The sequence below is a fragment of the Lygodium microphyllum genome, unplaced genomic scaffold (genome assembly GCF_053477565.2).
Source record: "Lygodium microphyllum isolate KBCC unplaced genomic scaffold, Lygodium_microphyllum_v1.1.10 scaffold_42, whole genome shotgun sequence".
NCBI classification, from domain to species: Eukaryota; Viridiplantae; Streptophyta; class Polypodiopsida; order Schizaeales; family Lygodiaceae; genus Lygodium; species Lygodium microphyllum.
Window position 1 is genome coordinate 785,785 of NW_028229525.1, and position 15,056 is coordinate 800,840.

The following is a 15,056-nucleotide window of genomic DNA, read 5'->3' on the forward strand; positions in this document are numbered from 1 at the left end:
CTGGTGGCTTTAGTCATGAAGGTTCAAATCCTTCTATCCGTAATGGTTTAAGTCATTAAACTATGTAGATTTATTGAACAAAATCATATGAACTTTCTGAGATGAACGCTCATCTTTGCCTCAATGGCATGTTCTGGTCCTCTACATACCGATGTTAAATCAGTTCAATCCAACAGCAGAAGACAGTAACAAAAATTTACTTGCAGAAAATAAGATCGGCCAGCTAATCAACAAAAGTAATGTCGACAATAATAAGGCTAGCAAAGCTGGTTTTTTACAACGTATATTTGCAAATAAGCAAGAATAAGGCCTAAAAGCTGGTTTTTCCAACGTGTATCCGGGAGCATTACAATCTATCCGTACTCTCGTTTCCACTTATTTACCTTACTTTATCGCCATATAAACATTTTTAATAAAATGGCACAAACACAAAATTTCACGAGGTTGCCTTCGGTTCTAATAATGCAAACCAAACACCATAAAAGCCTTCTGCCTAACTTCTCAACCGGTACATCTACAAGGACAGAACGTGCTTTCAGTGAACTCATGAGGCCTAGGCGTAACTAAAATGTGTTTATAGTAACAGAGAGTGCTTTAAATGCGTTAGCGCTGTTAGAAACGAAACAGAACTTATTTCTGTGGACAAGAGCTAAACACTTTACATAATCGGTGCATTTGTACTTATGACTTTCTGCTTAAATGTTACAATGGCGGGCAATAATTTGAAAACGAGAATTCGGCTTTATTACTAGTCTGTATTTTTCTTGTAATGGAAGCCAAAAAAAAAAGGTTTACCTAAACTTCTAATACTGACAAATCTTATTTACATTCGGATTTTTATTTCTATTTTTTATTAAGCGAAATGAAAGCTAGGCACTTTCGCTTTCAGCAACCCTAGCCAATCTATTTGTCTGACTAAGGCTAGAAGCTTTATATGCACTCAGAGCCCTTTTGAATGAAACACTGTTGCTTTCCGTATCGTTTTTGCCGGCGCAATAAATGCTATTGCATTTTTGCGAACCTTTTACCTCGAAACGAGTCTAAAAATAAGCTTGTCCTTTTCTCTGTCCGCTAGCTCGCCAGCAAACTTTCATGAATATCGGAAATAGAGGAAAAAGGGCAAAGGAATATAAGCGAAATTTACGCGCGAGTTGCTTTTATTTGCCATTTTAATTTTCAGTGTTTTGAGTTCGGGATGAATATCGATGTACGATGAGGAAATATCGGTTGTCGTTCGTCTAGTGGGTTTTGTTCTCTTTTGTTAAAATACTTTAAGCAACTTTGTTAAAACCACTTCCGAGGCAAGAAGCGAAGCCATTTAAACAGATTTGTAGCATTTTCTTACTATTTAGGAAACTTTATGGTTTGAATCCAAGGAATAACATGAACTATTATTGTCTGGCTTGCGTTCAAATACAGAAATGATTGCGCAATCATTTCTAAATGAGATGATAAAACATTGTGCACCGCTATATGAACAAACGGTATATGCTTTGTTGCATTAAAAAATGGAACTTTAGTTGAAAGCACCGGTAGCTATTCAAGAGCATTCCTGCCTTTGAGAATGAGACAAAATAGTAAGTTGTTTTCGCTTTCCAGTGGGTGCAGAATTTGCCAGCTTTCCTGGCCAACCTAGCATAGTTTTTTCCATAGAAAATAAGTAATTTGTTAGCTGACATTTGCTTGCTGTAAAAGAAAAGCAGAATGAAAAAAATCACTCTATTAAACTAATAATAGGCACAACAAAGGAACAGACAAATCATTATGCAAATATATATTTTATAGAAATCAGCTATGGACGAGAATGATCCCTATTTTCTATCGATTGTTGATTTGGGTTATATGGGCGGGGCAGGATCTCTTCAAGTCCTCCCCTTCCCCCTGATGGAGCAAAGAAAAGTCTTAATATGAAACTATCTTATCAGAAAAGGCTATGCTTTCCCTTGATAAGATAAAAACCAATGATAAACTACCCTCGCTCAGATGCGTGCAAATAAGTGAAAATGCGTAGACACATAGATACAGCAAAGAAACGATGGAGGTTCATAGAGCGCCCTTGAACCATTGGCTTGTTTAGAAAGGCACTGCAGCTTGTCTAGCCCCATTTTTTATAGTAACCAATATTTCTAGTTTGATCTTATTTAATATTCTTTTATTCTGGCATATTCATATAGGGATGGAAGAGATTCTAGTAGATTATGTCCACCATGAAGTCACACGGCATTGGATGTTGATTTCTTTAAGAATCTTATTGTTACTCGTCGCAAAGGATTTTTGCCCGTATTTAGTTCTCTATCAATTGATCATACCAAAAAATAGCCCATAAGGGTCACCCCCTTTTTAATTAAGGAAACCCTTCCTTTTTGAGCAAATATTGTGATAGTTTGCCAAATTTGGAAAGCGAAGCGTTTCTGTTTTGTTAAGCAGGTTTAGTGGCTATTTTTCTTTCGTTTAGAAGATGGCGAGGCCAGGCCCATGCCTTTTTAGAAACCTCCCCACCAATAAATAGAAACAAATAAAAATAACCAAACCACGTCCACGAAATGCCAATACCAAGCAGCTGCTTCAAAACCGAAGTGATGTGAGGGGCTAAAATAACCCATATATTGACGAATACTGCATATTATTAAAAAAATGGTCCCTATAATAACATAAAATCCATAAAACCCAGTAGCTAAAAAAAAAGTAAAACCATAAATACCATCGGAAACGGTAAAAAGTGCTTCATAATATTCCATCCCTTAGAACCCAGTAAAAACCAAAGCCAACTAAACAGTAGCTACTAAAGCGTAAATCGCTTCTTACTTTAAACCCACAAGTATAGCGTGATGGGCCCAAGTTACGGCAGCTCCAAAGAACAATAAAATAATAGTGTTTAGAAAAGGAATTCTCCAAGGGTCTAAGACCTCAATCCCTTTAGGAGGCCGAATAGCTCCAATTTCTACCGTGGGCGCTAAGAAGGAATGAAAAAAGGCCCAGAAAAAAGCTAAAAAAAACATAACCTCCGAAGCAATAAACGAAAGAGAGCCATAACGAAGTCCTAATTATACCACTTTGGTGTAATGTCCCTCATAGGTAAATTCACGTACAACATCGCGCCACCATATAAGCATAGTATGCATGATTGATCCCGAACCAGGACTCAAAAATATTCCACCTCCCGTAAATGAATGCATATACATAACCGCACCTGTGGTACTAGCTAAAGCTCCTATTAAACCCAATAAAGGCCATGGACTTGGATCAACCAAATGATAGGGATGTTCTCGAGAAACGCTCATGTTATTTATTTGATGAATTCCTTTTATCACCTCCCGATATCTATGGCAGTTCGTTTTGTCTGGCAAAAACGTATGCTTGGATTATGCGTCTAACGGAACAGAAGCAAACCAATTGCCCTGCTCTGCACCAGGAAGGACAAAAAGAAAAACCTTTGCTTAACTACTGACGACAGCTGCGGATCAAAAAAAAAGCCTTTTCTGTTTTTTATTTCAATGGCAAATCGTGCCGTGCATTCCGATACACTTTTATCAACTAAACAATGATGCAAAAAAAGGCAATTCGCCTTAGGATGATCATAAAAAGCAACTTCTCTATATATCCATGTATATACGGGACGACTAAAAGACATCATAATGGCTTGTCGACATGTTAAGCTCTTACGCTATTGATATTATTGGTTCATGGGAGAATTCGCTTACGTGAACTAAGAAGATTTCATATTACGCCACTCTGGCCGGCTCAATAGCAGGCAAGCCATGTAACCTATCGATTAGGTTAAAAAACTTTACCAACGGATCCGGATAGAATCCCTTTTTTAGCAAACCAAACTATTCGACCACTCGTCTCATGACCTTTTATCCAGATCGGAAAAGACGACAAAACCTAATCTAAATTAGATAGAAAGGGCCCGTTGTTTTTAGGACTTTGAACAGCAAGGTAAGAAATTTTCCAAATAAAGTAATATTATATAAACGATTAAACCTCGTAATACTGTCATTGCCATATTTTCAACTGTAAACTGGTCTTCAAAGAGACTCAGCTGCTTTCAAGTTATTATAAAGGAATTAGATAGTTAACCTTTATTCCCGGCTCTTCCGTTCACATAGTGAACGGGGCGATAAGAGCTCGCTTTTAGAGCGGATGATCTATTTTGCATTACAATTTTTACATAAATAACGAAATAAAAAGAGCTTCCTTACGCTTACCCTAAGTATACTTCGTTCCTATTATGAAAATGCATCGTGTTAAGATTCGCCATCAAAAACTAATTACAATCATATCTTGGAAGTCCCTAAACCACATGAAATTACTGTAATCTCAAAGGCATCTCCTAATTCAATCGGGAATGTTGAATCAGCAATAGAGAACTTTTGTGGTTAAAAACGCGTAAATACACGGAATGAGAACAAATCTGGAAGATCTTTCCCGACTCAAGAGTCGACATATGTTACTTATTTGACGCGAAGCGTCTTACGGGGGCGCATTATGTATAAATTTTTTGAAAAACTTGCTATGATGATCTCTACTCATTATCCCGTCAAAGTATAGAGAAATTGGATAGAATTTCACTCTTCAATCGCCACCACTCTTTTGTCAAAGGAACCTTCATAATTGAAAGAGAATTTCGAGACTTTCGCGCATTTTTGAGAGTCCAAAGTGACTTTCGTTACTTCAGCCAACACAGGAGGGGAGACTTTTCTTTTACGGAGCGGCTTTAAAAAGGGTACAAAATGGAATGTAAAATGCAAAGAACCAAACACAATAAATAGAATAAAGGTGTAAATATGACTTTTTTTCCAATGCATTTTTTAGGGCTTTCGGGTATGCCCCGTCGCATTCCCGATTATCCAGATGCTTACGGCGAATGGAATGCTTTAAGTAGTTTTGGCTTTTATGTCTTTGTATTGGGGATCTTTCGTCTTTTTGTAGTTGTTCTTAAAACTCTGAGTAGCGAAGACAAGTGTGCTTCGAGTCCTCGGGCTGGTGAATAAGATTCAACCACACTGGAATGGATGATATAAAGTCCTCCGGCTTTTCATACTTTTGGAGAACTTTCGGCTATAAAGGAAACCAGTCCTGAACAACCGCCATCACCAAATGGAACATGCCCGGATGGCTTGCCATTTGCGGTTATGCAAATCAATTTGGCGTTCGATTGTGTATCCTTATCGCATCGGGTCTTCCCCAAGTAATGATAAGCTTGGTGCTACTACGTGATTGCCAAATCTTTAGGGTCAAATTTGACATAAGAACAAACCGTCATTAATATATGATAATAAAAATAAACGAAAAAACCATGCTACTTTTTGACGTCTTTGCGGGCTTGAGTTTAGTTTTTACTATTATGGTCATATGTGCTAGAAACTCTGTCCATTCCGTTTCCCTTCTCATCCTCGTTTCTTGCAACACTTCTGGTTCACTACTTTTGTCAGGTCTTGAGTTCTTTGCTATGATCTTTTCAATAGTTTATATAGGTGCTATTGCCGTATTATTTTTATTTGTAGTGATGATGTTAGACATTAAAATAGCGGAAATTCATGAAAATATATTGCGCTATTTACCGGTAGGTGGTACTATTGGATTAATTTCTCGGTTAGAAATCTTTGTCATTCTAGATAATGATTACATCCCAGTATTATCTAGCCATTCAAATACAATCTATCCAAGATATACAGTGTATGCTGAAAAGATATAAGGCTGGACAAATTTGCAAGCATTGGGCAATTTACTTTATACCAATTATCTGGTCCCGTTTCCAGTGTCTAGTCTTATTTTGTTAGTAGCCATGATTGGAGCTATAATATCAACTATGCATAGAACTACGAAGGTTAAAAGACAGGATGTGTTCCAACAGAATGCTATAGATTTCTGAGAAACTATCCACAAAATACGCTGAAACAAGCAAATATAAGGCATTGTTGTTAAAGCTTCTATTGAAGGGGCAGGCTTTGCCTCCCCGCGGGACTGTATGCATATAAACCAAAGAATTTAATGAATAACATGAATTCTCTTTCTTGCTGTCAGAAATTAATTAATATTTTAGAAATATATAATTCTATCAAAATATATGATAAAGAATGGTCAGATGTTATTCATAATGCTTTTTGTCTTTTTCTTAACTATGAGAATATCATGGCTACTGGCCAACATTATCAAGGGATTAGAGAATGGCTTCAGTTGGCAAATGATCTAATAGTTAAGAAATTTGGCAATCGGAAATATTATAGAAGTAACTGCAGAAGATAAAAATAAAGCTAAAATCTTTGTTGATTGAAATGGTTTAGCTAGTCGGGTTCTCATGGATTCTGAATCTATTGAAAAGAGTTTACAAGTTGGTCATGTTATCAACCCGTCCCGAAATATCTTCTACGCGAATACAATTCTATTTATCAAAACACAACAGATTTATATGCAAAAATAGAGAAAATACCTATAGATATAATTCTCCTTGAGAATAATGAGTTAGGAATAGGAATTCGTCAAAACTTAACGGATATAAATACTTCACTCAGAGATTTAAGGGATTCTATTATACTTCATCTATATCGTGGATGACAGGTTTTTTCTAATTTTTGTAGTCGTGTCTGTTTGCTGTTCGTAGTGGCATATTTGCAACTTGTTTATTTTTTTATGTGATAACGGAGTTAACCCTTTGGGGTGGATAATTGACTTTATTTTACCTTTATTGTTTGTAGTTTTTTTGTATGAAATCCTTATTGGCCAGGCAAATCGGATGGTTTTGCTAACTAAAACCAATACCTTAACTTATAGACAAATATGCATTAACCCTTTAGCTTCTACATTTCTAAGAAATAAAGCCAATAATATGGCAAAACGAAACCTCTTAACTTTCATGCCTAAAGGAATTGCGGAAAGGGACAAATTACACTTTTGGTAAATGATAACCCTTTGAAACAAATAATAGTCGTACAGAGCTGAAGTAAAAGGATTCGAACCTTTGCTTGTTGGTATCAAAAACCAATGCCTTACCACTTGGCGATACTCCATAGAAAGGTAACCCAAAAAAAAAGGCAAGGCCAGAGACGAAAAAATTGAGCTTCCATCACAAATATGGGCTTAGCAGGATTCGAACCTACAATATTGCCGTTATGAGCGGCACGTTTTAACCATTCAAACTATAAGCCCATAGCGCACTATCAATTCGATCAATTTGTCACAAGCAATGGAACGAACTTAAAGTCCTTTTCATAAACCAACTTCATAACCTATTTGGCTAGCTTTAATCATTAATACATGCTTTGTTGAGTAATCTTAGATAATAATATCAATGGTTTGTCTGCCATTCCTATAGCAGTTTAGGTAGCTTAGTTGGTTAGAGCAAAAGACTGAAAATCTTTAAGTAAGTGATTCGAGTCCGCTCCTAAGCGACTATGACCACTGAAATTAGATTCAACGCTAATGATACGCTAGACACAACCAGAACTTCAAATTATGGAACCAAAGTGACAAGACAGTATCTTTAACCATACCGACTTTAAGTTACTAATATGGCAACCAATAAATGGTTAAGATATGGAGCAGAGCCTAATTGTTTCTGTCATCATATGCTTTTATGTTCAAGCCAGTGGTTTCAACCGGGAAAGTGATTATTGGTCTCTTACGTGATTTAATAGAAATACTATTTGCTTGCCTGCTTAAAGGTCGCTAATAGCTTTTATGAAACAAAAGTATTGTTTCAAATAAGCTAGCTCAACAACAACTCCGCTATACTATAGCCATAAAAGTAATAATCCAGTATCCGTTGCTGTGACCAAGCTTAATATCTTTTAAGCCTATAAGCTCATAACTAATAAATGTCAATAAAGTTACATCGAAAAGGCCAACGCTAAGGAACTTCATTTCAATGTTAACAAACAATAAGGTTAAGAACCTTTTGTACACAGCTCGAAGCTATAATGGGGTTACATCCTAAACAATGCTCTGTTTAATCAGCTGTCTAAATAAAGGCCCTAATCAACCGCTATCCTTTTATATACAGAAATAAAATATCGAAATGGCATACCCTATGTAATGCGAAATGACAAAACTTTTGGCTACGTTAGGACGGCATGTTTTCACCCGATCTATCTTTTATAGTCTAAATCATTGGTTTCTCTTATGCGTAGATCAGCTTTAAGGAATATCCGAAACGATCGTAACGGAAAGTAACGCTCTTTTTTTTACACACACAGGAGTATCCCTTATTCATATCATTTCAACTTACTCTCTTTCACTTATCGGTCTGAATCTGGGTTAGGGAGTGCTTTTAAGGCCATAACGCCTTTTTCGTATCGCTTCCATATACGTGATTTTGACATACTTTTTTGTTTCCCTTACCTAGTTATTTGAAAACTAATTTACCGAGCATGTGTAATAATAAGAGACAACAAATTCGTCAAAGCAAATACCCTTTTTTTCAAGTACGTAATAGTGGCTCCCCTTTGAGTTAGAGACCCTATTTCTACCACTTAACAGGTACCGTCTAGGTTTCACATTTTGGGAATGTTACGAGGTTTTCTTTGAGAGAAAATTTTAAGCTGCTTTGTTTCCTCTCAATTTGCCCCACGGTTACATGGAGGCAACCCATGGATAACTACAATGGGGGCAATTTTATTATAGCCTTATATGAAACTTACTATCGGAGATTCCTTATTTTATATAGTCATGCATGGATTAAGCAACTAGCCAATACTTTTTTTTTCAGTGCCAGGATCCTAATTTCGCAGATGGCAGATCGTTTAACCATATGACATAGCCACATTATGTACATACTATAAAGCTCGTAGGCTAGCTTTCAGCCAACCCATTTGCGTAATGTGGGCTTTTTAAAAACTTATTTCTAGCAGGACTATCCGGATCTCCTTGGCAAGGTTCCTTCCTTGAGCTACAAACAATGGCCACAATGATTTCATCAAAAATGCCCTTTAGCTACTAGTAAAATATCATTAAAATAACAGATAAAAAATAGGCTAATTAACGCATATATGAGATTTTTAGCTTGTATCTTCATCTTTCTGGAAGAATCCATCCAGCCACAGGTTCCCCTACGACTACCATGTTACGACTTCACCTCAGTTACTGACCCAACCATAATATGTAGCGGAAACACCTTTAAAACTAAAGTGAATTACACTTAACGGAAGCATAATGCACTTTACTAATAAGTGATCCCTGCTCAATGCTTCAGGCGGAGCCAATTCCCAGGGTGTGACGGGCGGTGTGTACGGGGCTCGGGTACATATTCACCGCGGCATGCTGATCCGCGATTACTAGCGATTCCAACTTCATGTCCTCGAGTTGCAGAGAACAATCCGAACTTAGACAATCTTTACGGATTCGCTCCACCTTACGGCCTTGCTTCCCATTGTAATTGCCATTGTAGCACGTGTGTAGCCCAGCTCATAAGGGCCATGCGGACTTGACGTTATCCCCATCTTCCTCCATAGTAAAACTACGGGCAGTTTTTCATGAGTGCAACACCCAATAAAAAGAATACCGTCGATCTCAAGCAACCATTGAGCTGTACGGCTGCTGATGAAAGACGGCATGGATCCTTTGTAAACAGCATGTCTTAGCAACATGAAACAAGGGTTTCGCTCGTTATAGGAGTTAACCAAAAACGTCTCACGACACGAGCTGACGACAGCCATGCAGCACCTGTACGAATTTTTATCTTATCCCGTTAAGAACAAGTACACTAGTTCATATGTCAAATGTGCATACGCCAAGTGTTTCTATGTCAAGAGCTGGTAAGGTTTTGCGCGTTGTATCGAATTAAACCACATGCTCCACCGCTTGTACAAGCCCCCGTCAATTCCTTTGAGTTTCAGTCTTGCGACCGTATTCCCCAGGCGGAGTGTTTAACGCGTTAGCTGAGCTTCCGATCCGCAGACCAAAAACGAACACTCATCGTTTACGGCATGGACTACCGGGGTATCTAATCCCGTTTGCTCCCCAAGCTTTCGCACCTTAGCGTCAGTAGAGACCCAAAGAGCTGCCTTCGCTACTTCGGCGTTCCTTCGTGTATCTCCAGATTCTATCCCTACGCACGAAATTTCACTCTTCTCTATCTCACTCAAGTAAATTGGTTTCGTAAGCATTCCGCCAGTTGGGCTGGCGTCTTTAACCTTCGACCTAACTTACCGCCTACGTGCCCTTTACGCCCAGTCATTCCGAATAACACTTGCCCCCCCCGTCTTACCGCGGCTGCTGGCACGGAGTTAGCCGGGGCTTCTTCTTTAAGTTTTGTCACCATCGCACACTTGACGAAAGGGTTTTACAAGCGGTATTGCCATTCCTCGCGTTTGCGACGTTCTTCACTCACCCACGCGATATTGCTGGATCAAGCTTTCGCCCATTGTCCAAGATTCCCCACTGCTGCCTCCCGGCGGAGTCTGGGCCGTATCTCAGTCCCAGTGTGGCTGGTCATCCGAAAAGATCAGCTAAGCATCGTAGGCTTGGTTGGCCTTTACCCAACCAACTACCTAATACTACGTAGGCTCATCAAACAGCGCTTTATTATCTTCTCGCATAGCTTTATTGCTTGCGTTGCTTCGGGATCTAGCCCGAACTGTTTGGCAGATTCCTGCGCGTTACGCACCCGTTTGCTACTTTTTTTTCAATTATTCCATAAAACTGGAACAGAAATGACATCCAACTTACATGTGTTAAGCATATCGCTAGCGTTCATTCTGGGCCAGGATCAAGCCCAATTTTTTAGTGAATTTCTGCCATATGAGGCAGGTTGATGATGATTTCTTAGTAAGTTATTAGCTTTTACTAACAACCGTAAGCGGAACGGCCACTGGCAAGGCGAATCATCTTACATTCCGGATACCAAAGATTGTTATTATACAAGAATTCTTGTATCGCTCATGCAGATCTTCCATCTACCGGAAACCAAAGGATTCATTGCAGGAGAGTAAAGTATGGCTGAAAATAGAAGGAATTGACGAGAAGCTAACGCTTTAGGTAAGTACGATAGTCATTACAACTGTTTTTATTGGTTTTTTAGTGGCTTTTCTCCTTATTGGTTTTTGATATAGTCTCCTGAACTAGTGCTTTCCTCGGAACCAATGCATTTAAAAAACGATGTATTTACTTTCAAATAAGATTGACTATATGAAAGACATATTTGATATGATTTTATCATTGCCAGAACCTATGCATTTACCATAGATAATATATTTACTGAAACCAGAACCCATGCATTTATCAAAAACATAGCCAATGCATTTACCGAAACCATAACCAATGTATTTGTCCCATTTAACTCTTATAAACAGTTTAATTAGAAACATCTTTTTTTATTAAGAAAGAAATATGGTACAATGCATTTACCGAAACCATAACCAATGCATTGGATCTTCTTCTTTTTCTTTAAAAACAAATGTCCTTTGGTTCTTTCTTATCCCTTTTTCACATTGTTATACATATCCATCAACAGCTTATTAGTAAGTATTATGAGATAGAGAAACAGTCCATCAACACGTTGAACATTATGAAACAGTCCATTAACTTATTTATTGGTAAGATATAGAAACAGTCCATCAACATATAGACCATCATAGCCAGGATCAATTTCAATTTTTTTTGATTTTTCGATGAAGAGGTTTAGTTTGTCGAAATAGAATCTTTGCCTGGGGAGGTTAGCTTACTCCCCGTGCTTACAAAATGGAAAATTGAATAAATTTCGAAAAAGTCAAAAAAACCGCAACTAATAACATCACGATTCCAAAAATATAAACTTAAGACAGATCTAAAATAAATCCGAAATCTTACCATAAATGACAAACCCCATTACTCATATAATAAGACAAAGCTAAAAAAATGAAATTTACTAGGCCTAAGATAAACCAATGGAAATGCTTTCCAACGAAGAAGGCACATTAATAATAACTTTCAAAAATAAGGCTAAAATGACCAACTTTCAAAAAAAAAATACCAATTAACAATGCAGCAGCCAAAAAAGTTCCAAAGATTCTATGAAGGATAAATAAGATCGAAGTAAGCTATGGCTTATAAATAATAATATGGGGTGATAAAGGTCGATCGATTTACATCCTATTGGCTTTGGTTCAAAAGGCTAAAACGCTTTAGCACTTAAAAAAGGAACTTGCGTCGGCTTTGCCGGCACAAAGTATGTGCTCAACATTCATGAAAATTGCTCTGTCCATCGGAAACCAGCCAGATTACATTTTCGATTCCTGCATACGAATTCCTAAATAAATTCATTATCTACCTTATGCCAAAAAAAAATCAAACAAAAAAAAACAGATAGCGTCTCGAAAATAAAGCAAATACGAAATTTCTATGATAACGCAAATAATTGCATAGTTGCTCTGGCTCTCAGACAGAAAGCAGCCAAGGTTAATACAATAGATTATTTTAATTAATAATGCTAACATTCCTTATCCATTTGATCGAAATAAATAAAAATCCTCATGTCTGCGTGTTTGTTTGGGCATAAAATGAATTTGTTAGCCATAGGCATCGATAGTTTAGTTAGTTGAGCTCCAACGATCCCAATGAATGCCACGGGCATTGATAATTAGTTGAGTCCCAAAAGACGAAACAATAGCCTGTATCATGGTGCAGTCTTTTGAGGAGGAAATGAATCTATCCTTACATCCTAACTACCGTTGAACAAAATAAAAACCTCTATTCAATTAGCTCAAATAATGAAGGCAATTAGCCCAGTCAATAAAGTGCCTCGTTTACGTGGTTCGAATCTGTCATTGCCCAAAATCCAAAGACACCTTAGTTTCTATTGATTTCAAATAAAATGATCAATTACCATGCTTAACCTTTTCGGTCAAAAGGGCCAAACCAAAAAGAAGGAAGGAATTAGTCAAGCCCCCATCCCTGCTCCAGGTACAACCCATTCGTTATTCGGTGAATTTATTTAAAATACAAATAATGTCAAAAAGGCCATCATCAAAGCAAACAAGGCAATCGCTTCTGTCAAGACAAAACCTGGAATCACATAACCGAATAGTTATTTAGCTAATGAAAGATTTCACACCACAGAAGTTATCAAGAAACCAAATGCGTTTCCAATACCAACTGCTGCTCCCGCCAAGGCCGTGGTAGCTGCTCCTGCTCCAATTAATTTTGCACCTTCTAACGTCATTAACTATTTGATATCGGCTAAAGCTGCGATACTATAATAAAATTGGTGCACCAGCCAGTTGATTTGCCTAAACCTACCTTCAAACGAAAACTATACTAAATACAATATTTTATGCCATAGCTAAATAGTAAGCACACATTCGTAATTTTCGGACCTAATAAAAACTGTTTGTTATTAAACACCATTTTTTTTTGGGGCGCCCACTTTACGAAGTGGGCAATGCCGTTGCAATTACGACCAGTAAACAAACTTAGTTGACACACATAGCCTATGCGCCGCTAATCTCGCCGCTTCTCAAGCATTTGACAAAGGCACACCATCTATCTCAAATGAAATCTATCCCGTCGCCACACGAGCCATCCAACTTATGGGATTCCCTTTTCCTTTGCCCATTCTCACTTCTGTAAGTTTACGAATAATCAAAATATCTGCAAAAATCCTTACCCGTATTTAACCATTTCTTTAAAAATGTCTGCTTATAACGCGACGTGCTGCTTCAATGGTTTAATATAAAATACGACCTAGCAAACAACTTTTAATACCACATTTTCCATAACTAAGTCATGTACCGTTCGTTCTGCAACCTTTACGTCTGCCCTTTCAACATTTCCGAAACTTTGTACGTAAAGAATATAGCGTCCAAATAAAATTACTGCCTTTGGAATATCGAAACCGAATGTGGAAGCCACACCTTTACGCCTGAGATCCCATAACAAATAAATGCCTCTGCCCTCACATAATCGATATAATCGGAAAATACATGTAGGGAGGTCGAACCATATCTGGTGTATTCAGTTTAAGCAATTTCTGCACCATTTAATCAACCCGAACAACAAATGCGGATTCCTCTTACATACCCGCAATTTCCAATCTGTTGGAATATGGATGCACGAATTTACACAGATAATTTTCTTCTTTCCAGTCCCCAAGCTATTTCCTAAGCAATTAAGAAAGCGCTTTAATAAGGAAAATCAACTCTTACCGGCTTAATCGAAGTATTGATGTTTGTTTCATCAAGTGAAAAGGATTACACTTCGGACCACCGAGATCTAATCCTTTTCCGGCAACGATGACTGCATATCTTCTTAGTCCCCTTAAATCAAGCATTCGCTACATACAAGCGTCAACGGACATCTCCTTTTAAAAAAGAGTAACTACTGCATAAATCCTTTTCTACAGGTTTCGTACGTTCACATTAGGTATCTTTATTACAATAGTATCGACAGCAGAGATTTTTAGCTTTCTCACATAAGACATTAGCTATATACAGGCATCGTTTCCTTCCTTCGGATTAGTTCTGTTTCTTGTCCACTGTACCGGAAAATCGGGTAACATCTTTGCCACGGAAGAAGAGAGGAGAGAAAAGTAAAAGATTGTCGTCGATTATGTTAACCATAGTAGGATCAAAATGAATTTAGTTCTTCGCATGGAGATAATATTGCGCAACCAAAGGCATGAAAGGTGCGGTTGTCAAAGGGTTTCCGGAGGCCTTATCGACGTATCCGCTAGCTAATTTTTTTATTCTCTGTACAGTTCCCCGGCCAATAGGATAGAGTCAATCGTTTACCTGCGCTTAACGATAGAGGGCTTAAGATTTTTATATGATTAGCTGAATGATGATAAAATGTAGATCTCAGAGAAACAAATCTATGTCTCTTAAACGCTATCCGACCTATGTAAATGAATGATGCAGGCTAAATAAGTGCTCTCCAAGCCGAACATGCGAGTCACCCATCATACGGCTTTTTTACTTGCGCTTGACAGATCTTTTTCGAACATTACATTGTCCTTTCTTTTCCGAGTCGTGAAATAGGTTCTTTTCATTGTTCCTTTTTAGAATTGACCTATTTTCGTAAGAAGAGGGCTTAAGGGGCTCAGCTAGGATAATCTGATTTAAGCCTCCCTTAACACAAGAAATTTT

The 15,056-nt window shown here is 37.7% G+C and overlaps 1 non-coding gene and 1 pseudogene across 1 annotated transcript; both read right to left on the reverse strand.

Annotated features, from left to right (window-relative positions):
• Positions 1–7,075: 7,075 nt before the first annotated feature.
• Positions 7,076–7,149, reverse strand: TRNAM-CAU (transfer RNA methionine (anticodon CAU)). Its single transcript has one exon. It is a non-coding gene; the product is annotated as a tRNA-Met (tRNA).
• Positions 7,150–9,024: 1,875 nt separating this feature from the next.
• LOC148009011 (18S ribosomal RNA) lies at positions 9,025–10,716 on the reverse strand (annotated as a pseudogene).
• Positions 10,717–15,056: the final 4,340 nt, after the last annotated feature.